The 7603-nt window shown below is 37.7% G+C and overlaps 1 long non-coding RNA gene across 1 annotated transcript in view; it reads left to right on the top strand.

The window, feature by feature from the left end:
* Positions 1–335: 335 nt before the first annotated feature.
* Positions 336–7603, top strand: part of LOC106558464 — an 88133-nt gene continuing 80865 nt past the window's right edge. The window contains exon 1 of the long non-coding RNA XR_005386433.1: positions 336–700. This is a non-coding gene — a long non-coding RNA (uncharacterized LOC106558464). The remainder of the gene's footprint in view (positions 701–7603) is intronic.

Below are 7603 nucleotides of genomic sequence, written 5' to 3'. Positions count from 1 at the left end.
AGTGTCCTAGCAACATTAAATTCTTTACCCTTTATATTCACAGAGCAGCCTCCTCACCCTTCTGTGGCCTTGTTGCCCATTAACACTCAAGTTGTTAGTGATGTGAGATCACCTCCACGAAACTGTACAAACTCAGATTCTGTTAATTAATGAAAGTAATACTGAAAAACCTAGTTCCCTAAAATCTTAGGTTGTCACAACTTTGCTGTTTGAAAATGTATTAGTAATAATGGAATATTCCATTCTTGCCTGGAAGCAGACTTGATTTCTAATACAGTTGCAGAGCTTCAGATACAGAGATTTGGGATACACCATTTCCCATTTATCTTAATTCTGTAGTTTCCAAGGAGACAGGACCCTGGGTCTACTGCTCAGCCTAGTGCTGATGTTTACCTATTTTACATAAGCCCTGCTCTACTCTAAGACCTTCAAACAGTGGCTTCATTTACACTGTGCTTATACTCTTCTCCCCTGATCCAAAGTTTGGTAGTTCCCCTTACCCGTAGTGGTTTCTGGTTTCACTTTCCACAGTCTGTTATCCATTGCTGCTGTCAGTTACAGTCAGGAAGCAGGTTCTCCTTCTGACGAATCAGCAGAAGGTCAATAGTAGCCTAACGCTGTCACAATCCTGCGTCACAATGCCTGTGTCATTCACATTTCAGCTCATCACTAGGCATTTTATCTCATTATCACAAGAAGGGTAAGTACAGTACAATAAGATATTTTGAAAGAGAGCTGCAGAGGGAAGTACCACATTCACATAAAATAGTATATTGTTATAATCGTTCTATTTTATTGTTAATCTCTTACTGTGCTTATTTTAGAAATTAAACTGTATCATAAGTATATATGGGGAAAAATAGTGAAAATGGGGTTCAGTACTATCTATGGTTTCAGGCATCCACTGGGGTTCTTGGAACATATCCCCTATAGATAAGGGGGGAATACTGTAACACTGTCACTTCCTTTGTTTGCTGAGTTGCCCCATGGTTACTCTAGTATGCAGTATCTCTTGCTGTAGCAATTTAATAAACTTAACTTTGTATGATTACAGGGATATTCCCAGTGGTGTTTTTCATATGGGCTTTGTCACTTTCTGCTCTAAGCATTTATTAAAATATTTGTCCCAATACAAATAGTTTTTTTCCCTAAGAGGACCTATCTTTCATTGTAATAGGACTTCTTTGAAGGCAAGGAATTTTGTTTTCTTCACTACTGTAAGAGCAGTGCTTAGGACATGTTGAAAGAATGAATGTGAATTCTCTTAACAGCCTTTAAAGTGATAAAATGATCTCCATATTCTTGTATAGAAAACTACGATAGCTCATTTCAGCTTCCCTTGAGACCTATCTTGGGTTTTAGAATCAGAAAGACCTGGTATAGACCCCATCTTAGTTCGAGTTGCTCTAACAAAATATAGACTGGGTGACTATAAATAGCATAAATATATTGCTCAAAATTCTAGAGACTGGGAAATGTAAGTTTAGGGGGCCAGCGTGGTTGTGTTCTGGTGAATACCTGCTTCGTCATTGTTGACTATGATTTTTTCCTTGTATTTACACATGGCAGAAGGGCAAAAGAGCTCTCTGTGGTCTCTTAGAGGAAAATAAATGCCATTTATGGGACTTCCTCCCTCATAATCTAATTACCTCCCAAATGCCCTTTTATTACTTTGGGAATTAGGGTTTCAATATAGGAATTTTCTGGGGGGATATATTGAAGTCTATAGCACACTACCATTCCAACATTGAACTACTCTATGATTTTGGGTAAGTTATTTAACTTCTTTATGCCTTGATTGTTTTCAGCTTTAAAGTGAGGATGACGCTACCTATCTGGTAGGTGAGGACTAAATGAAGTGATTTATACAAAGTGCTTATCATAGAATATGATACATGATAAATGCTCAGTAAACATCCACTAATATTTTTCTTTTTTTATTTTAATTTTTTTAATTTATTTATGATAGTCACACACACACACACAGAGAGAGAGAGAGAGAGAGAGAGAGAGAGAAAGAGAGAGAGAGAGGCAGAGACACAAGCAGGCTCCATGCACCGGAAGCCCGACGTGGGATTCGATCCCGGGTCTCCAGGATCGCGCCCTGGGCCAAAGGCAGGCGCCAAACAGCTGAGCCACCAGGGATCCCACTAATACTTTTCATTTTAATTCTCTTTGGCCTTCATCTTTTCAGATCCTGGGGACTTATATATCTCTGGGCCTCTGCTACTAATCAGCACTAAATTTCATTTTGTTCTGTAGTAAAGTAACATGTATATCTTCTTTGTCTAGTTGTAAACTCTAAGAGGGCAAGGTCCATGCATTATTTATGTATGTATCATTTTAGATAAATATATCTGTATATTGCCTGCACAAAGTAGGCACTCTAAATATTTGTGTTTGGAAAATTTGCCTGGAAAGGAGACTTTAGTTAAATGTGTGGAGCCAGACCTGGTTGTTGAATGCAGTGCATGCATCAAGTGGTAGATGATTATGATACAGCATTAATAGCTTCTTTTCTGAGTAGTTTCAGAATGTAGCAACTAAAGAGGAGGAACAGAGGCAATGAAGGAGCTTTTCTGAGTGCTGTGTTCCATGCTGAGTGTGTATTTGAATGACCCAGGGAAAATGAGAGGGGCCAAGGAAACAGGTGTGGATAAACTTGGTCATTTAATTCCTATATTTCTCAGGAATTGCCACTTGAGTCCAGTTTAGCAATTTGGAGTAGCAGGTGAGTTATGTGTAACTAATCTGTAACTAGAGACCATTGTGCTAAGGTGTACTGGAGTTTTGCTCTCCTGGTGACCAGGGTGGGATGGGATCCAAGACCCCTTTGTCTTATAGTCCCTCTGGAGGGCTAACACAATAGGCAGAGGCAGCTGTACTTTGACTGTTGGACAGGCTGAGTGCTCAGTGGGCTCTCCACTTGCGGGTGTATTTATGGCAACTGCTATCTTGGCCCTCTTATACATGTACTCTAGTGCAGGGCTGAGAAAGGGGGACAAAGCCAAGACCTAGGGGATGGTAATATGGCAGAGTTTCTCCAACATCCTTTTCCCTTACAAATTCACTCTTTTTGGCTTTTTCCCCCTTTTCCCAGTGTCCTAATCCTATCTCTTTAGTATTCTTCAGGAGGTTATATTTGATAATTACTAAGATCCCTTTGAGCTTATGATGAGCTAATAAACAATCTCTAAGAGGGAAACGCCCCAATTTGTAATATTTGCTGATTTCTGTGGTATAAATATTTCCATCAAGGTGGATTTCAAATTACTAACTTGTAGTCACTGAATGTGGGGTTGGGAGATATGGATAATTGGCTCTTTGAACCAGTTTGTGCTGGGTCCAGCATCCTATTGCCTTCAGCTCTGACATTTTATTACTGTGTAGTCTTGACCCTTTTCTTCTCCATTCCCCATACAACACACATGCAACAGGCATGATAGCAGAATTATACTACAAAGCTCCTTCTCGTACTCAAAATTGGGTCAAAAATATGAAAGTATTTCTTGCAGACTTAGTATAAATATACTATCATGTCAAGGTTGTGTCAAGGATGGGTGCTGGCTGCTAATTTTTAGTAGTAATTAGGCCAGAAGCAGTAGGAAGGACTGTGGTTTTGTGGTTCTGTAAGACTCTCTGAATTGACGAGAACCTTTCTGAAAGGCAAACTTCAGCTATGTTGATGGTAGGTCCCCTGAGCCATGTCTTATTTTTTTTTTTGAGCCATGTCTTATAATAGAGTTGCCTATCCATTAGTTATGGAAAAGCTGACAGAGAACAGTATTATCAAAATATAAACAAGTACTATATTATTCACTCTTGTATTTCACCTTTTGTCCATGCCTTCACAACATACATAAAAAAATGCCTCCTGTCACTTTTTTTTTAAATTTTTATTTATTTATGATAGTCACAGAGAGAGAGAGAGAGAGGCAGAGACATAGGCAGAGGGAGAAGCAGGCTCCATGCACCGGGAGCCCGACGCGGGATTCGATCCTGGGTCTCCAGGATCACGCCCTGGGCCAAAGGCAGGCGCCAAACCGCTGCACCACCCAGGGATCCCTCCTGTCACTTTTTAATTTAGCAATTTCTGCTGCCAGCAGAAGCTTCTGCAAATTGAGTGTGTTTACCCTAGCTTGGAAGACAATGATGAATTAAAAGAGCTATGCTTGCTTGCAATTGGTCCAGGTAGGGGAAGAAGACCACTAGAGCTGAGCTTGGCCGGAACTGCTTAATATATGTGAGGTTTGGCCCTATTTCCTTCAGCTTTCATAGGTATCTCCTGCCCATTCTCTAGCCTCTGCCCAGCTGCTTCATGCAGTCCTTCCAAATACAAGTTATTTGTTTTTCAACCCCTCCCTTTTTAAAAATAGAGTATTACTCATTTTGTTTTTATCTGCAGTTTCCTTGTATTGGCATTTAAGGCTTTGCATTCTTGGCCTGAGTACTGTATAAGTGATGAGATGTTCTTCTCAGGGTATATGGAGTCATGTGATATCCTTATGTCCATGTTCATTATGATAAGTGTACTCTTAATCCTCTTCACCTATTTCAAATCATTAAGAAATTTGTAGCATACTGTAAACATCAGAGACTATAAATTCCACATGCAATAGCATACCATTTAAAGTTTCTAACTTCAGATCTCCAACCTAACTTTCTAGATTCATCTATTATCTATCTATCTATCTATCTATCTATCTATCTATCTATCTATCTATCTGTCTATCTATCTAATTTGAGAGAGAGAGAGAGAGAGAGAGAGAGAGAAGGGGCAGAGGGAAAGGGAGAGAGAAGCTTAAGCAGACTCCACACTGAGTGCAGAGCCCCGTGTGGGGCCTGATCTCATGACCCTGAGATCACAATCTAAACCAAAACCAAGAGTCTGACAACTGACTGCACCACTCAGGAGCCTCAACCTTTTTTTAAATTTTATTTTAAATCTAGTATCCTTAACATACAGTGTTATATTAGTTTGAGGTATACCATAGAGTGATTTAACAATTCTATACATTACTTAGTAATCATCAAGATAAATGTACTCTTAATCCCCTTTACCTATTTCACTCATCCCCCACTGACTTCACCTCTGGTACCCATCTGTTTCTGTAATTAAGAGCTCTTTATTAGTTTGTCTCTCTTTTTTTCCCCTTTGTTCATTTGTTTTGCTTCTAAAATTTCACATGAGTGAAATCATATGCTATTTGTCTTTCTCTGACTTAATTTGCGTAGCATTATACTCTCTAGCTCCAGGCACATCATTGCAAATGGCAAGATTTCATTCTTTTTAATGGATGAATAATATTCCATAGTGGAATAATACTCCACATATATATTTTTTTAAAAAATATTTTATTTACTTATTTTAGAGAGAAAGAGAGCACAAGTGGTGGAAAGGGGAGAGAATCTCAAGCAGGCTCTGCACTGAGCACAGAGCCTGACATGGGGCTTGATCTCATGATCTCATGAGATCATGACCTGAGCTGAAACCAAGACTTGGACATTCAAGCAACTGAGCTAGCTACCCAGGTGCCCCTATACCATATCTTCTTTATCCATTCATCTATTGCTGGGACACTTGGGATGTTTCCATATCTTGCTATTGTAAATAATACTTATAAACATAGGGGTGCATGTATCCCTTTGAATTAGTGTTTTTGTGTTCTTTGTGTAAATATCCAGTTGTGCTATTACTGGATCATAGGATAGTTCTATTAACTTTTTGAAGAACCTCCATACTGTTTTCCTGAGTTGCTGCATCAGTTTGCATTCCTACCAACAGTGAAGCAGGGTTCCTTTTTTCCCCACATCTTTATTAACACCTGTTGCTTCTTGTGGTTTTGATGTTAGCCACACTGACAGGTATGAGGTGATATCTCATTGTAGTTTTGATTTGCATTTCCCTGATGGTAAGTGCTAATGAACATCTTTTCATGTGTCTGTCAGCCATTTGGATGTCTTTGGAGAAATGTGTGTTCATGTCTTGTGCCCATTTTTAATTGAATTATTTGCTTTTTGGTTACTGAGTTTTAGAAGTTTTCTATATAATTTGAAGACTAACTCTTTATTGCATATATTATTTGCAAATATCTTCTCCCATTCTGTATGTTGCCTTTTAGTTTTATTGATTCCTTCACTGTGTAGAAGCTTTTTATTTTGATATAGTATCAGTAGTTTATAGTTGCTAATGTTTCCCTTGCCTCAGGAAAACATCTTGAAAAAAGTTGCTAAAGTCAAGGTCAAAGGAGTTACTGCTTGTGTTCTCTTCTCTTAAATCCATTTTGAATTTAGTTTTGTGTTTGGTATAAGAAAGTGGTCCAGTTTCTTTCTTTTGCATACTGCTGTCCAGTTTTCCCAACACCATTTGCTGAAGAGACTGTCTTTTTTCCCATTGGGTGTACTTTCCTGCTTTGTTGAAGATTAATTAAGTGGTGAGAGTGGACATCCTTGTCTTGTTCCTGACCTTAGGGGAAAAGCTCTCAGTTTTTTTCCCATTAAGGATGATGTTAGCTGTGGGTTTTTCATATATGGCCTTTATTATGTTGAGGTATGTTCCCTTGAAACATACTTTGTTGAGGGTTTTTTATCATGACTGGATGTCATACAGTGTCAAATGCTTTTTCTGTGTCTACTGGAATGATCATATGGTTCCTATCCTTTTTCTTATTGATGTGATGTATCATGTTGATTGATGTGCAAATATTGAATCACACTTGAAACTCAGGATAAATTCCACTTGATCATGATGGAAGATTTTTTTTTTATGACGGAAGATTTTTTAAATGTATTGTTGAATTTGATTTGCCAGTATTTTTTGAGAATTTTTTTATTTGCTAGTGTTTTATTGAGGATGTTTGCATCTGTGTTCATCAGGAATATTGGCCTGTACTATTCTTTTATTGTGGTGTCTTTATTTGGTTTTGGTATCAAAATAATGCTGGGCTCATAGAAATGAATTTGGAAGTTTTCCATCCTTTTCTAATTTTGGAATAGTTTGAAAAGAATTAACTCTTTTAAATATTTGATAGAATTAGTCTGTGATGCCATCTGGGCCTGGACTTTTGTTTGTTAGGAGTTTTTTGATTCCTGATTCAGCTTCTTTTCTGGTTATTGGTCTGTATAAATTTTCTATTTCTTCTTGTTTCAGTTTTGGTAGTTTCTGTGTTTCTAGTAATTTATTTATTTCTTCTTGGGTGTCCAGTTTGTTTTATAGTTTATAGTTTTTCATAATTATAATTGTATTTCTGTGGTAGTTATGTCACCTCTTTCTTTTGTAATTTTTATTTGGGTCCTTTCTCCTTTTTTCTTGGTAAGTCTGGCTAGAAGCTTATCAATTTTATTGATTTTTTTTTCAAATAACTATCTCCTGGTTTCATTGATCTGTTGTGTTTTTAGATTCTGTATCACTTATTTTTGTTCTAATATTCATTATTTCCTTTCCTCTTTTAGGTTTTGTTTGTTGTTATTTTTCTAGCTCCTTTAGGTGTAAGATTAGGTTGTTTATTTGAGATTTTCTTCTTAAGATAGGCCTGTATTGCTATAAGCTTCCCTTTTAGGATCACTTTGGCTGCATCCTAGAGGTTTTGGACCATTATGTTTT

The sequence above is a fragment of the Canis lupus genome, chromosome X (assembly GCF_011100685.1).
Source record: "Canis lupus familiaris isolate Mischka breed German Shepherd chromosome X, alternate assembly UU_Cfam_GSD_1.0, whole genome shotgun sequence".
NCBI classification, from domain to species: Eukaryota; Metazoa; Chordata; class Mammalia; order Carnivora; family Canidae; genus Canis; species Canis lupus.
Note: the sequence above shows the minus strand (reverse complement) of the source record. Positions and strands in the feature narration are given on the sequence as shown.